This window comes from Hylobates moloch, unplaced genomic scaffold (genome assembly GCF_009828535.3).
Source record: "Hylobates moloch isolate HMO894 unplaced genomic scaffold, HMol_V3 SCAFFOLD_4, whole genome shotgun sequence".
NCBI classification, from domain to species: domain Eukaryota; kingdom Metazoa; phylum Chordata; class Mammalia; order Primates; family Hylobatidae; genus Hylobates; species Hylobates moloch.
The window spans coordinates 54,198,260-54,215,294 of NW_026652279.1; the positions used below are offsets into that span (position 1 = coordinate 54,198,260).

General features: G+C 37.2%; 1 protein-coding gene across 3 annotated transcripts in view; it reads right to left on the reverse strand.

The window, feature by feature from the left end:
• Positions 1 to 17,035, reverse strand: part of BBX (BBX high mobility group box domain containing) — a 298,070-nt gene that overhangs the window by 214,296 nt on the left and 66,739 nt on the right. Inside the window, exon 1 of one of the 3 annotated variants that reach the window (XM_032150247.2) lies at positions 3,130 to 3,235. The exons of the other annotated variants lie outside the window; for them this stretch is intronic. The gene's annotated coding sequence lies outside the window, so the exon portion shown is untranslated. Of the gene's footprint in view, positions 1 to 3,129; positions 3,236 to 17,035 lie in introns of those variants that run through there. 3 annotated transcript variants of the gene reach the window in all.

Below are 17,035 nucleotides of genomic sequence, written 5' to 3' on the forward strand. Positions count from 1 at the left end.
CTCCACTTCTAATTTCAGTTTTCCTGCTATTTCTACCACTTGTACAGTTATCCTTTCCACTGATGGCTTGAATCCTTCAATGTCATCCATGAGGGGTAGAATAACTTCTTCCAAACTCCTGTTAATGTTGATATTTTCACCTCCTCCCAATGAATCACCAATATATATTTTTTGAGACAAGGTCTCACTATGTTGCCTAGGCTGATGATCTCAAACTCCTGGGCTCAAGTGATCCTCCTGCCTTGGCCTCCCAAGTGCTGAGATTATAGGTGTGAGCTACCATGTCTGGCCAAATCACCAATATTCTTAACAGCATCTAGAATGGTGAATCTTTCCAGAAGGTTTTCAATGACTATGCCCAGATCCATCAGAGCAATCACTGTAATCACTATTTATGGCAGCTGTAGCCTTAGGAAATATATTTCTTAAATAATAAGACTTTGAAGTCAAAATTACTCCATGATCCGTGGGCTATAGAATGAATGCTGTGTTAGCAGGCACGAAAACAATATTAATCTCCTTGTACACCTCCATCAGAGCTCTTGTGTGACTAGGTACATAGTCAATGAGCAGAAACATTTTGAAAGGAATCATTTTTTCCGAGCAGTAGGTCCCAACAGTGGGCTCACAATATTCAGTAAACCCTGCTGTAAACAGATGTGCTATCATCCAGGCTTGGTTGTTGCACTGACAGAGCACAGTCAGAACAGATTTAGCAGAATCCTTAAGGGTGGGTCCTAGTATTTTTGGAATGGTAAATGAGCAATGGCTTTATCGTATAAAATCACCAGCTGCATTAGCACCTAAAGAGAGTCAGCCTGTCCTTTGAAGCTCTTTGAAGCTAGGTATTGACTTCTCTCTAGCTAAGAAAATCCTAGATAGCACATTCCTCCAACTGAAGGCTATTTTGTCCACATTGAAAATATGTTGTTTAGTGTAGCTGCCTTCATCAATAGTCTTAGCTAGATCTTCTGGATAACTTGCTGTAGCTTCTCCATCAGCACTTGCTGCTTCCCCTTGCGCTTTTATATTATAGAGACAGCTTCTTTCCTTAAACCTCATGAACCAACCTCTGTTAGCCTCAAACTTTTCTTCTTCAGCTTCTTCATCTCTCTCAGCCTTCAGAGAATTGAAGAGAGTTAGGGCCTTGCTCCGGATTAGTCTTTGGCTTAAGGGAGTGTTGTGGCTGGTTTGAGCTATCCAGACCGAACTTTCTCCGTATCAACAATAAAGCTGTTTTGCTTTCTTATCATTGTGTGTTCACTGGGGTAATACTTTTAATTTTCTTCAAGAACTTTTCCTTTGCATTCACAACTTGGTTAGCTGCTAGTGTAAGAGACCTACCTTTTCACCTCTCTCACCTTTTGACATACCTTCCTCAATAAGCTTAATCATTTCTAGCTTTTCATTTAAAGTGGGAAATACGAGACCCTTTCACTTCAACACTTAAAAGCCACTACAGGGTAATTAATTGGCCTAATTTCAATATTGTTGTGTTTGAGACAATTGGGAGGCCTCAGGGAGAAAGATGGGAACGGCCAGTGGGTGGAGCAATCAGAACACACAACTTTTACCAATTAAGTTTGCAGTTTTGTATGGGTGCAGTTCGTGGTGCCCCAAAACAATTACAATAGTAACAACAAAGATCACTCCTCACAGATCACCATAGTAGATTTGATAATAATGAAAATATTTGAAATGTTACAAGAATGACCAAATTGTAACACAGAAACAGGAAGTGAGGGCATACTGCTGGCAAAATGGTGCTGAGACTTGCTTGAGGCAGGGTTGCCACAGATCTTCAGTATCTGTGATGTGCAATAAAGTGAAGCACAGTAAAGCGAGGTACACATGGACAGTCAGGATGGTCACCTGTCTCTCTGTGTAGAGGTGAGTCCTCCTCAGAGGCCTGTATTAGGTTTACTTCCCAGATTCCTTCTTCTCTAGAACTTTTAATATTTTTAACTTGTTAGGCCCAACATTATCCTCTGTGATCATGAAGATCAACTCCTTTTCACAAATATTTGAGAAGAAATGAAATTTAAATGGTGCACTCTCAAGAATTTATAATAGCTTGGGTTATAACAGCCAGTGTATTCTATTCGTGAATAAAAGGTTTCAAAGATTTAAGCACTACTGTCTTTGTGGAAAAGAATGGTGCCAGCACCTTTGTATGTAAATTAACTTAAACAATTTAATTTCCCAAGTTTTGTAAAATAAATTTAAAACATACTAACATTCATATGTTCTCCAGTATCTTCCATGATAAAATAATTCAAATCAAGCAGAAACTACTTTGTAGTTTGAATGGTCTCTAGCACTAGTAGCTCATCTAATGCACATGATAAAATGTTATATATTGTCCTACTTTAGACATTTCTAAAACTTTCTATAACAGAACAATGTGGCTTTTTAGTAACCAATATACAGTTCTCCATGCTTCCTTAGGTGTTGGTTATATTCTTGTTCTTAATACTTTTCTCTGACTACTGAATAAAAACATTTATAAAGATTTCTTAATTTCCTTTGAAAATATACATGCATGTGTGTTCAAAAGGCTTCTGGCCTTAATATAGGTCAGGCATCAATGGTTGTAGGCTATGCTTCTAAAGTTTAGTGGCCCCTCCAGATTTTTCCACTTAAATGTAACACACCCTCTAAAAACTTTAAAACTTTCACTTTAGGTTACAATAAATCATCACCCATTTCCTTTTATTTTTGCCATCTGTCAGTGCAAATAGCTCCTCATGAATCTGAAGCTTCTTCTAGGCTACTTGGAGCCTCTCTCATTAATCTTTGTCATGTGGTTCATAAATAATGAGAGACGTATTAAAAATCATCATCTTGTTTACAGACAACCGCCACCAAAAGAGCCTGGAATAACACCGTGGATTTGACTAGACGTTTTCAGCCTGAACGAGCATTTCAGGAGTCCTGATGTGGGGACGAAGCACATATTTAACCTTTTTTACCATTAAGCTGGTTAACTGTACTACGTTTCAAGTAAGGATTACCCTTTCCATATCAAAACACTAGATAGAATTACGACCTTACAGCCATCTCAGCAGCTGCTGGACGGGCAGTTTGCTCCACAGCCAACAGTCACCTTTCCATTTTTCAAGCACATACCTCTCACAGAACTGTTTTCAGTGCGGCAGTCTACAGAGCTGGTTATAACACCGGCACGATGTGACAACAAAATTCAAGATGATTTTGCTCTTTCAGCCTGCCCCCACTTTTTTAAAAAAAAAATTCTTTCCTCCTCCTTCATCCCCCCAAAGGAAACCAAACCAACAATACTTCCACAAAACCAGCCTCAGACTTATGAATATAATTCTTTCAGTGAAAGCAGACCAGCTTTATAGGGGAACAGCTTTCATGAGAAGCAGGAAGCTGATCTGAGCAGCAGAGAGCAGGGATGGGGCGGAGCAGAAAGGAACTCAGCTGGGGGAGAGAGCGAAGCACAGACAGTCCTGGCTGCTTCTAGTTACTTATTGACAGTTTCATCTAATAGCACAGATTTATAAACAGGGTGAGCATCCATCCTGCCATACCTTTCCTTCCTTTTACGAATCTCTGTCAATCTGGTAAACTATTACACAGGGAAAGTGAGGCCTTACAGCCCCGCCAGAGCCCAGTTGCAGGGAAATGATGTAAGCTTCCCACCTCCCACCAGCCCCCGCTCTGCCAATCCACCTCTACTCTGACCTGTTAATATCCCCTTCCTCCCCCAGGGTCACTGCCTGGGGCCAGAGGGCCCCAGGCTTGCCTAGTGCGTCCTATTGTGGGGCAGAAAGTATCTGCCAGGGGGTAAGAAGCTTTTTGTTTTGAGAAAGTCTTCAATGAGAAAGTAAATGCCTTTCCATTTAAAAAATAATGCTGAATCACCAAAAGCTAATCAGTCCTCAAGAGAAATAGTATTAAATAGGATTGAGGTGAGGAATGCAATTTGGCAAAAGGCAGCAGAAGGTGTGATGTAGCAAAGGTTATAATACTGGGAGTTAAGGGACATAGGTTCTACTTTTTTCCTACCACCTATGTGACTTCAGGCAATTGGCGTAACCTCTCTAGTTTCATTTTCTGTAAAACTAAAGAATTAATATAAATTATATCTGCAGTCTTTTGTACTATTGTATTTTTATAAACTGACACCCAAAATAAATAAGCCGGGAGGCACAAAGTAATCTTACTGTGGCCAATTGTTTGTTGTTTACTCAAAATTGCAAGTAGTTCCCTATATTAAGCTATTTTAGATCTGCTTTGCCAAAGTACTAGTCAATGTGAGTAAGACTAGCACAAGATATAAAAGGGGATAAGCTACAGGTAGTTCAAGTGTTAATCCTGATCTGGAAAACTTACAGAGAATTAGGATTGCAAAGACTCATGCGCAGGAAAAGACAATTTATAAACAGATACATAGATGCAATCAAGACCAAAGACCTAAGACATTACCCTAGACAGCATAAACAATTTACCTTGGTCAGCAGTGTTCTAAGTTTAAGGGACACATACACACACACACACACACACCCCCTAGAAATTCTTATTAAAAAATTAAGATGCCAAAATACACCAATGACTATCACAATAGTTTTCAAACTGGAATAAGCAAACTTCTGGAAGCACATGGTTTTCCAAAGGATATGCAGGCACACAGGTAGTAAATCAATTTCCATGTCAACTTTTCCAAGTACCCTCTCCTAAAACTGACCTGTCTGAGAGTGCTCCAGGGGAGTAGATTATCCTATCTTACCTTCCCTTTCCCAAACCCCTCATTCTCCCATTTTACAAAATCAAGGCACACAGCTCACCCATCATCAATTTCTCACTCTGGGGCATTGCTTGGCATAGGGGACCAAAAAAAAAAAAAAAAAAAGAATACCTCTGGGCAGGACACAAGGGGACAATTAGAAATACTGTTGGTGAAAAAGTGAATGGCCCTAATCAATCACTCTTCTTTTGCAACTCAGGTGGCTTTGCCAATTCTTTGTTTCAAATAAAATTGGAGAAGGACCTAATTGAGTTACCAGCTGATAAATCATTAAAAATAATTTTAAATGATAAATCATTGAAAGAAATGAGCAACACTGCTATCTAAGTACTCTCATTCTTTCAACTTATGTAAACAAAATTCCAGTGTATATATTAAAAAAGAATGAAAAATATGCTGAACTCTTTCCCCAATAATATTCATATACTAATTATGAATTAATTAGAAGAAAAACACCAATGATGCATAAAGAGATAAATTTCTAGTAAAATTGTATTTTTATCTCTAATATTTTTCAAAGATTTGCAATTTACATGTGAATTTTGACCTACTGTGTTCTAATCATCACTCTAATAATACTTTTTAAAAAATAATCACTGGGAGCCATATGGTCACAGAAAATTAACTTTTTTACCAGAAATGTGATAGGGTAATCAATAGATTTTTAAACATAACAATACATAAAGATAAAATGTGGAAAAAGTTTTAAGGAGACAAATTAACACAAAAAATTTCACATAAAGAGTAGCTCAAAAGTGGATAACATAAAGTATTATAAAGTTATAGGCTTTGCTTAAGACAAATATATTTAAGAATATAACAATTTTACTAAGAAATGCCAATATTTACAATAAAATGGCACACCACTAGCAAATGATTTAGACTTACGATGAAAAATTTCAAATGTCAATAAAGTAATCCATAGTTTTCAAAATTCTTTTACTGGAGTAAAAAAGTTTAAACGCCACTGTACTGGTTTACTCTTTGTCTTTTCCACAACACAAAACACCTTTCAAGTGTCACTACAGAGTGAAAAAACTAACAAACAAACCAAAGAAAACAGCAATTTAGACCCTCAGGAAATGAGCCACTTTGATCAACGATGTGTTCCAGATATTTGTGGTTATATTCGTTGCAAACAGTTTTGTTTTCTAATTTTAAATTATTCTAGATGAAAATGTTGCCAAAATGGGGAACTCTTTCCCATCTTCTTAAATGGACCACATCAACATGATTTAACCTTTATTAGTGTTTCCCAGGCAATCACCAGTAACATTAATCCCACTGAGCACTCAAACATAATGCCCCCAAGACCCAGGAGGCTGCTCTGGTCTGCTTCTCTGCATCTCTGCCAGGAAATTGCAAGGTGTGGAATCTCATGAGCGGGGTTCGATTCCTAGCTTAGCCTATCTCACATAAACTGCCAGCCCCTGAGAGAGGCACTGAAACTCTCTGGGTCCCAACTTTCTTCCCTATAAAAAGTTGTTAATACCATTACATTCTTAAGCTATCTCACAAAACTCACATGAGTGCGCAGATGTGAATACACTTTTTATTTAAAGATGCCATATCAAGAAAACTTACTATGTTCTGGATTTTTCCCCCTTTTGGTCAGGCTCCTCCTATCACTTCTCATCACTGAATGACTGCATGAAGTCCCTACCCCGGTTCCTGCCCCCAACCCCTGCATTCTAACTGCAGTAGGCATGGAAATCAGCCAAAAAATTAATTAGATGTATTTAATTCTAACATAAATAGGTTAAGTAAAAGATGAGTGTGATCTCCATAAAATACAGTTGACCCTTAAATAACATTGGTTTAAACTATGTGATTCCACCTATGTACAGATTCTCTTCAAAAAAACATACTGGAAAACTATTCGGAGATTTGCGACAATTTGTGAAAACTCACAGATGAACTGCAAAGCCTAGAAATATCAAAAAAATTAAGACAAAATTAGGTATGTCATGAGTGCATATAATATATGTAGATACTAGTCTAATTATATGTTAGCCAACTATTTATGTTGCTGGTATGGCTTCCAGTCAATAGTAGGCTATTTAAGTTTTGGCAGAGTCAAAAGTTACACACAGATTTTTAACTGTGCAGGGGTCAGCATGTTAAACCCCGTGCTGTTCAAGAGTAAGCTTTACATCAAGTTTGTGAAATTTATTTTTAGAAATCATATGCATTCTGGATCACTGATAGTGATTGCTGAGTAAGGTATAGAACAATTTGTATGTGCTCCATACAAAACTTCAGTCTTCTCTGACATAACAAAAGAGTCACAGAAAAGAGAGGCCAAATACAATTTTAATCTCTAATCCTCATTCGTTTCAGTGTCAAACCCATCTCCTTCCCAACCACTCACACAAGTCCATATTATTACACTTTTATTAGTTATTTCCGCACTAAATGTTTTTGCTTATTAATGTGTTTGATAGTCTGAAGCTTCAGTTTCCAAGTTCTTGGTTCACCCTGTCTGAAACCTCAGGTTCATTCCCAGAAGCATGAAATAAACTTCTCACTTTCAAGAAGTAGCAAATAAAATTCAAATAACATCAGAGGGGAGGTATTCTGTTTTTTAAAATGCACATATGGTAAGCTAGGCCCCTTATTCTCTTCCATAAATTATTATAAAGTTACTATTATTATATTCTCACTTGATCCTCTATGCAACTCTGCTATTACTCCCAGGTTACTGATTTGAATCTGAACCTCGTATGTATTTAAGTGACTTGCTCAAGGTCACAAAGGCAGCAGATGAAAGCCAAAACTAGAACTCAAGCCTCCAGATGGATGGTCCAGCCTAGTTCCCTAGTAAACATGCTTGTCCCACTGAAACAGCTCTGTTAGGATAAACACAGACTCTGCCGCAAGGAATGGTGGCAGCATTCTTGCTCTGTTCTATGATTCCCGTGTGGCATCATGTTTTAAAGAGCAGACATTCTGCAGTCACACCGATGTGGGTTTGAATCCAGACAACATAACTGTGAGCAAATTATTCAACTTTACTAAGCCTCAATTTCCTCATCTGTAAAAGGTAATAACAGCATCTTTGAGGGATCAAAAAAGACAGTATCCTTAGCACATGCCAGTTATCAACTTGAGTTTATCAATTTTTTTTTTCTTCAGGCAAGGGGCAGTGGCAAAAATTTAAAAATAAGAAAATAATGTTTTTTAAGCTATTATTATATGACGTGTTAATTCATTTAAATCTCCTAACAATCCTATGATGTGGTAAATACTATTATTTTCACTCCTGTTTCATTGATGAGGAAAGACCTTGTCTAGGAGAGGTAAGGCAATTTGCCTAGGGTCACAGAAATAAGAAATGAAAGAGCTGGCATTGAAGCTAAGCAGCCTGACTCTAGGGCTCGTAGTCAGAAATGCGGCCTCTCTGGAAATGATATAATTATAGCACTGCCTTTATTCCCACCACCACCACCATCATTGTCATCTCCGCTGCCATCACCAACCTTGTCTACAGTTAGGCTAGAGGGGCGGCTAGGTCTATGAAGCACCCCAGTGGTGATGAGACAAAGAGACGAGAACTTGACTAAGTAAGACTGACAGGAGTAAGGGCTTCAGGGAAGAAGTCACCAAGGAAGCTGGTCCCCGGAAGAGAATAATGTGCAGCAGAATGGACGAACTAAATGGAGGCCTGCAACTGTGAACATGAAAAAATATCAGCTACCAGAAAGGGGGAGGAAAGGGAAACAGCCCAAGAAAGACGAACTTACATATAAAAAAATTTATCAGATGCCTAAAAGAATACTAAAAAGAAAAATAGCAAATACCTGGTCTGTGATACAACTTGGAGTCTAATCCTTGTCTACTAAATATAACTGCTATCTGACACTAAGGGAAAAATGTGATCATTTTAATCACCCCTCATTGATGTCCTGATACAAGCACAAAGAAAAGCATTTGCCTCTGAAAATATCAGAGCCCAGCAAAACCTCCCTCTCAACTACTGAACTGCAATTCTATTTCTTTGGCAAATCTTAAATCATATGTGCATACAATGTTATTTCTGGGTTCCTTTGAATAACTGTGTTTTGGGCTTTTAATCTACATTATTTTCCTCTACAGCTTCTGTCTAAAACTAAAGCCTGTTTGGTTTTTTGGGGGACTTTGTTTGTTTCGTTTTGTTTTGTTTTTCCACTTACAGGGACTGAGGGAAATCACAGTTTGCCCATTTCCCTTGGGCGGAATTAGGTTGCATCCTATGTACTCCCAAACACTCTGCATACGCCACATAGAGAGCAGATGACTCCCATCTGTGACTATAGATCTGGTTTCCCCATTACCCTCTACGATCCCATAGACGACCCATGTCTTGTTCATCTTTATAACCCCGACACCTAGTATGCTGTGTTGCATTCAATAAATGTTGGAAGAAAAACTATCTGAAAGTTTTCAAGTCTGTTTTCTGAATCCTTCAAGGTTTCCATTGCCACTGAACTTACTCTAGAGCCTATCTCCTTAGGCAGTAATAATCTTAGATCACCAAAATTGAGTAGGATTTAGTGGATTAGTGATTACTCTGACATGGCACTTGGTTGGGAAAATAAAAAGGAAGCCTCCCTTGGGTTGATGTTTCAGTATCTATTTTGGTGAACAAACAGCCAGTGTTCAGTTTTCAAACAGAAGATATGCCTTAGGGTCATGATCACTTAAAATTTATTAACTAGCTCAAAGGGCTTTGTTTATCCCATAATATCTAGCAAAGTGTCTAGCACAAGGTCAGTGTCAGATAAACACTTTTATATTGGTTGATTAATTGACTGCTGCTATTAGAACTGCCACAGGCCAAATGCAGACAATACTTGAACTCCCAACGAGGGTGTTAAGAGATTTAGCAGAACACCAGTAACACTTTAAGATCAGATAATTAGCTTTTTAGAAGTGCAAAGTTAAAATTATATATACTCAGAGACAATTTTGAAAACCTTAAAAAAATCATAATTCTTTATTTCTGTATAGAAAGATCAAGTAGATCTTTGAAAAACAAAGAGCTAAATGAGCATTTGACCTTGATCTAAAAAATACCACTCTTCCATAAGATAAGCTGTACGACTTAACAGAAATTGTTGGCCCTTAAGACATGTGTGGTGGTGGGAGGCTTAGGATCAAGCATCACCTATTATAATATTCCTGAAACTCCCCAAATTCGATTACTATTTGATGAATCTAAACATACTTATTTGAAAAATTTGAAAAAGTTACCTCGGCATTCCTAAAAACTGCACGTGCCCCTTTTATCAATAAAACATGAGCTCATACATACTGGTAAACACAGCAATATCAATAAATAAACACATTTTAAATTTAAACTTTAGGTTCTATGCAAAGATCTATTTTTAAATGTTTCACATTTCTCTGAAATTTCCTTGTATTACTGGACTCCAATAGACATTTAAGATTGAGCATTCTGTTCAATACTAAGGCTGCTATTATATTAAAAATCAGTTTTATAAGATTTTTTAAAATCAGTAATCTCACAAAGAATCTTAACACACCTTTTTTTTTTTTTTTTTTGAGACAGGGTCTTGCTCTATCACCTAGACTGGAGTGCACTGGTGAAATCTCGGCTCACTGCAACCTTCATACCCCAGGCTCAAGTGCCAAATCTCCTGCCTGAGTAGCTGGAACCACATGTGCACACCACCAAACCCAGCTGTTAAACAGACCATTTTAAACCCAAAACATTAAGAAAAATATAGGAACAGTAAGTAGATTACATTTTGTAAACAGACAAGCTTACAAGTTTTCTCAAATATGAAAGTCATACTAAACTGGGAGACTATTAATTTCTTGATGGGGTTAATCTCTAATATGAAGCCACAGTCATAGCTAACTACAAATTACATATACAATGCCAAAAATATTCAAAAACAACATTTTTTGCACCCTAATGATTACAAAGGCTAACCAGCATAAAGACACTGGCAAGTTTCAGAATCTCCCCACCACATACTTTCAAATATCTTCCCTTTACTTCCATGAAATTGTACTAAGAACATTTCAATCACCTATAATACTCTGCCTCAAGAAAACATTTCAGTGTGGGGTTTGGACTTTTCTTTTAAAAGTGTTTAGTAGATGTAACATTTACTGGCCGGGCAGCTCATGCCTGTAATACCAGCACTTGGGAGGCCAAGGTGGGAGGACCGCTTAAGCCCAGGAGTTCAAGACCTGCCTAGGCAACAAAGCAAGACTTCATCTGTACAAAAAATACAAAAATTAGCCAGGCATACTGGCGCATGCCTGTGGTCCCAGCTACTCGGGAGGATGAGGCAGGAGGATCACTTGAGCCAGGGAGGTTGAGGCTGCAGTGAGCTCTGATAGCGTTACCGCACTCCAGCATGGGTCACAGAGTGAGACGTGTCTCAAAAAAATAAAATAACACAACATAAAATATCTCCCCCTTTCCTTTCTAACCCCTTTTAGCAGTTGACTGACTGTTTATAGATCTTAAACCAAGTCTTTATGAGCTTCTTTTAATGGACTTACACTCCTCCCCTGAATTCTCCAACCATGTTTTTGACCCATTTTACTCTTAGGTAAGTTTTATAACTTTCTTCACTGTCCTATGAAAAATGAAGAATGTTAAGGAGCTTATTGGAAAACTTATCTAAGTTTGCTTTTTTCTTCAGATGGGCATTACAGTTAAAAAAAAAAAAATCCTTAAAAAGGTCTTCTTTAGAACTGAAAGCACCAATAAGAGATATTAACCTTGAAAAGGAATGATGTGTTTCTCTGCTTAATCTATTATTCTATACTTAAGACTGGGGGGAAAAAAATCTATCCAGAATGGCATTAACCTTCAGGAAATTGGCCAAATCACAAGGGTGGGTAATGCCTGGAAGCTGGAGGTATTTCAAGTTGTGTTAGGGAAGCAAGGTCATGAAAGGTCAGTAACTAAGTTTCCGGCAATACTGCAGCAGGCAAACTGACTTCCACTGGGACCACGTGCAACTTGTGCTGCCACTGTTGAGTGGAACCTCGACTCCATACTCCAAAGTAGCTTAATTCCTACTATCTGTCCCCAACCCAAGTGCTGGGCACAGTCCACTGCTATAGCTGTTGAAAATGGAGTAAATAATAAGTAAATAAGCTCCAAGATGTAAGAGAGAGGAACAAGCAGCCCAACTCACTGAAAGAAAAGGGCCCGATCAGTGTAGGTAGGAGGTGCTCTGATGGTGCTCAAACTTTAAAGTAATTTAAAGAAATAAAAGAGGGATGGGTAAAATAAGAGAAGTGGAGACTCAGAAAACGAATGTAAGATAGATGTGTATAGTTCTCACTCATACATGGGAGCTAAACAAGGATCTTATGGAAGTGGAGAGTAGAACAGTAGATACCAGAGACTGAGAAGGATAGGCAGGTGGAAGAGAGGTTGATTAACGGGTATAAAAATACATTTTAGAAGGAATAATTTCTAGGGTTCGAAAGCACAATAGGGTGACTATACTTATCAACAGTTTACTGTGTATTTCAAAATACATAGAAGATTTGCAATGCTCTTTACACAGAGAAATGATAAATGTTTGAGGTGATATCCCGACTACACTGATCTGATCATTACACACTGTATGGATGTATCGCAGTATCACAAATACCCCATAAACATGTACAATTACTACATATCAATAAAAAATAGATGCATATATAAATAAATACATATAAGTTTCTGCTTAACCATGTTAATAAATGCACATAGGTAATTATTTTATAAAATCTTTGTACTTAAAGCTGATACAACCCTACTGACAAAGATCCCACAAAATGATTATTTATAAAAATATTTTCAGAGATGTTTATAAAAGTTCACTTTAAGGGAAATAGTTCATATTAGAAACTGTAAAACTATGTTACACATGTGATGCCACATATTCTTGGGGTAAAAAAAATGAAAGACTTAAGACCCACAAAAAAATGAAAGTACCATATTAGACCCCAAAATGATAGAAAGCAATAAAATAAAAGCATAAAGAACTAATCAGAATTCATAGCGCATGAAATCTCTAGCCAACTGTGAAAATCACACTTTAAAACAAATTTTGTTTTGCTAGATTTTGCTCTTTCTCTAAATACATCTGTGTGACTTTTCTGTGATTAAGAAGGCCAAAATACTCAAAACAGGCATGGAGAAATTCTCAGTTATTTCTGTGCCTGAGTAATAGTCAGGTTTAACTGCCCTCTTTGGTATCTTCCCAGAGACAATGAAGAGTCTGATTCCACTTCTGAAACTGAAAAAGAACTCTGTGGCACTGCTCAAAAACCAAGTCAAGACTTGGGCTTTCATGCTTCCTTTGGTGGAACTTCTTCAAACAGTGCCAACTACAATCATGTGATAACTTAAACCGGTGCTGCTAAGTTGAAAGCAGGGGTCATTTCTCTGCTGTATTTTTATTTTCAAGTAACCATCTGGAGAACCAAATAACTTGATCAAAAAGGTAATCTGGAAGCAAGGGAAAGACTACTGGACTAGAAGGTAGAAAACAGAAAAAGAGTTCAGAATTAGGATTAAACTGCTTTGACTTTAAATGTCCGCTAATCATTTTCTTCTACTAGCTTTGTTTTCTCAGTTCTTTTGTAAACTTTTGGAGGTAAAGAACCAAATACACTTATTTATTGACCTTCCTAAGAACTCAAGATGATGGTCAAATAGTAGATGTTCAAAAGATACTTACTCACTGAGTGTAATTAACAAGCTCAAGTAACGCAATGAAATAGTTCCTTAATTTTTCCTCCACTAGTCAAGTTTACGTTAAAAAAATGGGAGAACAGCATAAAATGATACCCAAAGATTCTAATGTGATGTGTAGAAAAGGTCAAATGGAAGGTTCATGGGGCAGGTTAAATGACAGAAATCTAAGTAGGTGTAACCTCCCCCTTAATTTTGACAAAACAGATGGTCTTTGGAGACATCATTTATGGTATTTCTTAACTAACTTGGGAGATTTAATTTCTTATATTCATGGGTGTTGATTAGTAGACTAAATATGTAATTTTAAAATTAAAGTAAATAAATATTGCTTGTAATCACATCACTATTAATATTTTTGATTCCCAGTCTTTTTCCTTTATAACCCTGGCACATAAAGAGGCACGCTGCCTTTAAAACATGTTATATGTTCAATTTTTACCCCATTCTTTTTTATTCACTTATTTCAGTTTTAGGAAAAATAGCATAAGCATTTCCCCATGTTACCAAAAACATCAATGAGCAGAATCTTAATGGCCAAAGTATGTATTTTTAAACTGGAAATGGGAAACTCAGGCACACAGAAGTTAAGCAGCTTAAACAAAGTTACCCAGTTTATAGGTGGCAAACTGGGATCTGAATCTTAACATATGTGATTCCAGAACTCATGCTAGCAACCAAATTGCTTCTGTGAGTACAATGTGTGCCACACCCCTCTCATCCTTCCACCTACATCTCATTCCAACACATTAGCTCCTGGCTTGTCTCCAGCATGAAATGGCTACTCAATCCAGGCTGGCTTCCTTACTGATCCTCCTACTCACATCACTCCGTTATTCCTCTCCCCCTGCTCCAGGTCCCCCCTTACTTTGTGATCACGTTGTTCACATAGCCCTCAAAGTGTCTGTCAGTCACTTCTTCCTTTCTCTAGCTCCTCAAGGCCTAACCATCATCTAAGACCTGGCTCATACGCCTCCCCTCCATAAAGCCTTAGCTGACCAAGCAGAACCTTCAGTCATTCAAATCATTTAATAATTACTCATTTAACACATACTATGTATCAGATACTACTCTAGGCACTGAGATAGAAAAGAGAATAATAAAGTAAAAAAGACTTCTACCTTCATAAAAAGAACAGAAAACAAACAGGTAAAAAATACAAAGATAATTCTGGTCAGTGATACGTATTGTTAAAAATCGTGATTCCTGTACTAGTTTTTGTCTGGCTTTCTGCCAACTTGCTGTAAAACTGTGAATTACTAAAGGTAGGGATTCCATGTTATGTCTAAAGCTTGCCACATAATAGGTACTTCAGTGATGAGTAAATGAATGCATGTATAAATGAGAGGATGGATGGATGGATGAATGAATAAATGGGTAGATTGCAGATACACCATTTCATCTGTACGTTTTGCCTCCCTCAACTAGACTGTTAACTCCTACAAGAGCCTTGAGCCTGCAAATCTGTGTTGGTCTGGCCTACCCAGTGGAGGTGAAAATGAATTCGAATGATTTCAGGGGAGGCACGCATCTCCTGTTAAGTCACGATCCCGACTATTTGCTATGGTATTACTCAAGGCCCCACTCACATATTCATGCTTCCTACCTGGCTCCTCTAAGCATCTGCCCCCAGACAGGATCTGCTTTAGGACAGAAACCCAAAATTTAATAACTAACAGTAGCCAGCAAATGGAAAAACTTTGTAACATATTCCCAACTAATTCTTTAGGAATTGTGAGAACAGCAATTTCTAGAGTAGATTATTTAAAATTACAAGAAGATCCAAATCATTCCAATATGTAACTAAATTCTCAAAAGCTTACCAAAAGTAATTTCACTTCTGTTTTTTTTTTGTTTTTTTTTTGGAGACAGGGTCTCACTCTGTCAACCAGGCTAGAGTGCTGTGGCATGATCTGGGCTCACTGCAGCCTCCGCCTCCCAGGTTCAAGTGATTCTTCTACCTCAGCCACCGAAGTAGCTGGGATTGCTGGCATGAACCACCACAACCAGCTATTTTTTTTGTATGTTTAGTAGAGATGTTCTTTTAAAATATTAGTTTAATTTTTAAAAACATTCATAAGAAATGGTAGAATATATTTTTAAATGAAGCAAAATAAGATGGCAAAACTATCAAAAGTGTGGAATCGGCCAGGCGCAGTGGCTCATGCCTGTAATCCTAGCACTTTGGGAGGCCAAGAGAGATGGATCACCTGAGGTCAGGAGTTCGAGATCAGCCTGGCCAGCATAGTGAAACCCCATCTCTACTAAAAATAAAAAATTAGCTGGACATGGTGGCATGCGTCTGTAGTCCCAGCTACTCCAGAGGCTGAGGCGGGAGAATCGCTTGAACCTCGGAGGCAGAGGTTGCAGTGAGCTGAGATCGCGCAACTGCACTCCAGCCTGGCAAAATGAGCGAAACTCCATCTCAAAAAAAAAAAAAGTGTGGAACCACTTCCTTACAACATCACAATAATTACAGACCATTATCAAGGACACTATTTCTCAAACTTGCTTAGCCTTGGTAATGAAAATAAATCCACAGAGAACTCTGTGAACCAGCTTAAGGAAAACAGTCTTAACAGTTAAGCATTCATTTTAGGTACATTTCATGGCCTCACAAACACAAATGCAAACTTTATGATGAGAATCCAATAGCAATGCTCAGTTATAATCAAATTAGGCAACCAAGAAGACATTATTTCTTTTATATTTATCATCTAAATGAACATTAAAATTGTTTTTTTAATTCACATTAAAAACTAGGTGACCCCTGATATGTCCATTACTTGACTCAAGTTTCTGAAATCCACATCTAAAAAACACAATTAAGAATATCTCTCAAGAAATGAATATATAGTTGTAGTACCAGAATACGTATGTACAACAAACTGCATACAAGTTCATTCTTGATTAATATTCAAAAGTCTTAAATTTCTTAATTTTAAATTTCTCTGCACTCAGCCACAGTTCTCTGGTAGAAAGGTTAGTTAATAATATATAAATAACCTCTTTAGAATATAAGATTACTGTTAAGAGAATGATGTGGGTGAATTATCTTAGCCAAATAATCACCATCTATTTTTTTAACTTCAGGTTTTGCATTGGGTTTTCTTAAAATGAGAATACTAAACATGAAATGAAAATATTTAACAATACAGTTATATGAAAGAACATCAGAAAACATATTTAAAACTCAATTTTGTATTGTTCTTTCACAAAAATATCCAAAAAGCATAATGTGACCCTAACCAAGAGTAATAGCCAAGTGAAATCTGAAGTTTGCGAAACCTCTTAGTTTATGGGTCACTGACCTTTTTTCTGAAATAAATATAACCAAATATCTTATTTTCTTACGTCTGCCTACTGTGTTTTTAATAACATAATTAAAATAAGTTCACTTTTTAATTTTTACTTCAGTTCTCCAGAGAGTCATATATATCACAAGTTCCCTATTCTGGGACTATTTCTCTTATTTTTTCAAGTGGTTATGCCAATTTAGCATCATTAGAAATTATAAATTTTGATAAAACATTTTCCAAAAAAAATAA